Below are 2,746 nucleotides of genomic sequence, written 5' to 3' on the forward strand. Positions count from 1 at the left end.
AAGGGAGGGAAGAAAGCAGCGTCTGGTTTTAAACTGATGCAGGTTTCGTGGTGACCAATGACGGGGCAGATAAGTGGGGCCTCGGCGGTCAACACCCCCCTACATGCTCACGAGGGATGGGTTTCCTCAGAGGGGACAAAGCAAAACATAAACATAATGACACCCGGCCAGCAAGCGGACATGAGAGAAAGACTTAATGACTTCTCCTTCCCACTCATTCTTCACTGTCAGAGTTATGTTTGTTGACTTCAGAATGATCCTTTAAATGCCTTCAACTACAGAAGCAAAGATGTAAACACAGGGAGGGATTCATATTGTTTACATCTGTTAGTATAAATTAGCTTTCACTTTCCTTCATCCGCTCTGCTGAACATTGTTCCGCTTTTTCAGTGAAGATGACTGTTCCCTTGATATTTAACAAGTTTTGCTGTTTCGTTGGCTGACACACCTGCAGGTTCAAATACATTACTTTAAGATACCCCCGCTGTGAATCGTGGACAAAGTACAACCCTAAGTCCTGCATTTAGGTGAAATTACAAGAGTGTTATCATCAAAATAAATCAAAAGTAATGCTCTCTTATTCACCCTCATATAGGGATAATAGGATAACTTTATTATTCCTAAAGTATAGTAAACACAAAATTAGAATAAAAATCTAAGTAAAGATAATAATAAGGCCTATGTACACCTTTGACATGTACAGATATGGAATGATGGATAACTCTACCCATGCTCTATGAACACATGGTGAGTAAAATCGAACTTAAGAAGTTCTAAAAAGTCATAGTTTTACACGTTATTGCACTTGATCACTTTAGTAGCTGCTCGAGGTCGAGCTAACTGTCCGTGTATCTGTTTTCTATGCAATGCAAAGTGTCGATCCTGTGGTTCAAGTGTTTTTAGAGCACACTCGACAACAACCGACGCGATCACATGGAGAACCATAATGCACAAATCAACTAATTTAATAGAAGACATCTCAACAGAAATCAGGACACTGTGGTCGAGCTGCAAAACATTCTCTCTAAATGAAATTATATCAGATTAAACTGTAACGCGACGTTTAAGCCCTCCTTATTTAGCTTTTATAGGCAGTATATAAACATTTAAAAAGTGGTTTATAATGAAGTTTTGAGCAGATGTCTGTTCATCGCTCATGCTTTTGTTTAAACTGTTTATTCTGCTGTGACGCCCAGAAGTGGAGTCTGTTGTACACAAACAAAAAGAGTAATAATATAGTAAAACGCATGTGTTGATATAAATATCTCTGCATTAGAAAAGTTATTGACAAAACACTCTACATTAAACCATTAGAAACATGTTTTATAGCGATATACAGGGACATTATGGTGTGTAATAAACCACATGTTTAGATTATAAAGTCTTATATGAACAAAAAAATACAGTTGTGCATCTAAACAAAACCATGCAGATGAGTAGAAAAAGTGTATATACTCCATTTGCTCATAAATTTATGGTAAATAGTTTCTGTCTACTGTTAATTTAGAGGGCACTGCACAAAGATGAATTGGGTTCAGAATCACTAATAAACCCGTTGGGTGGTGATAATAAAGAGGAATATAACTGATGTGTCAGTAGCTTAATTATAATATCTAAAGTACCAACAGACACCATTTAATAGTGCCAATAGGTGATGCATTAAAGGAAAGCCAGTGTCTTGGTGAGGTGTTTGGTTCAGCTTCTGTGCTCCTCGGCACTGAGTCTCCAAGTCTATGAAAGTATTTTAGAAGGGTTAAATGTTTGAACTGATGGTTGCCCTTTGCCAGTAATTTTCAGCGTGCCTACAGTCCAATTCCCATGCAGCTCTGCAGTGTCTGACACCATCGCTTTTCTAACGCTCCTGGTCAGAGGAAGCATACCCCTGTGCTTGAAATCTCCCACTCCACCTCCACACTCATCGTGGCTTTAGGACATTATGTACTTTATCCAGCTGGAGAAATTCAAGTTAAGTCCCAAAGGGTCAACAAACTCATTTTTATAAGATATGGCACCAGCATGTTTTCAGAACTTCTTTAACCTCACCAGAGTCCCACTAGTGAGACTTACATTGTGTAATATCTGTTATGACCACATGTTTAGGATGCACTGAAGATGCTCAGACGGGGGACAAATTAGGGGGAAACCCAGCGCAGAGGGTCTCAGTGAGGTGTCGGTGCTGCTGGAACAGCTTGGTATTGATTCTCCAAATCTCTGGAACTCCCCTGAAGGGATGAAACATTATTCTATTCCCTTTATTTGGTGATTTGATGATGGTGGTAGAGAGTTCTGTCCAACACACCAGTCCATCGTCTCCCACAGGAGCCCAGCTGGGTTGATGTCTGGTGACTGTGAAGGCCATAGCGTATGATTCACATCATCACATTCAATGACCCCTTGTGCTCTAAGGATAGGGTCACCCCAGAAGAGGCCACTGTCATCAGCATAAAAATGTTCTATCACAGAATGAAGGTGATCAATCAAAACAACTTTGTATTGATTAGCCTTTCAATAACCAGGCCAGAAAAGTACCCCAACAGTATAGCAGAGCCACCAGAACTGGGCAGGTGATAAGATGAGTAAGAAGAAAAGAGTATGTGGAGTTAAAGTTCACACATAAATACAGTGTGTTGTATAAAAAGTAGAAAGTGCAAAAGCAGTGCTCCATTAAAAACTGGGAAAGTCTATGTAAAACTAAATGGTGGAAAGCAGTGGAATATTTTGGTCAGACATTGTAAACAAATGAAGT

Source organism: Stegastes partitus, unplaced genomic scaffold (assembly GCF_000690725.1).
Source record: "Stegastes partitus isolate 25-593 unplaced genomic scaffold, Stegastes_partitus-1.0.2 Scaffold2080, whole genome shotgun sequence".
NCBI classification, from domain to species: Eukaryota; Metazoa; Chordata; class Actinopteri; family Pomacentridae; genus Stegastes; species Stegastes partitus.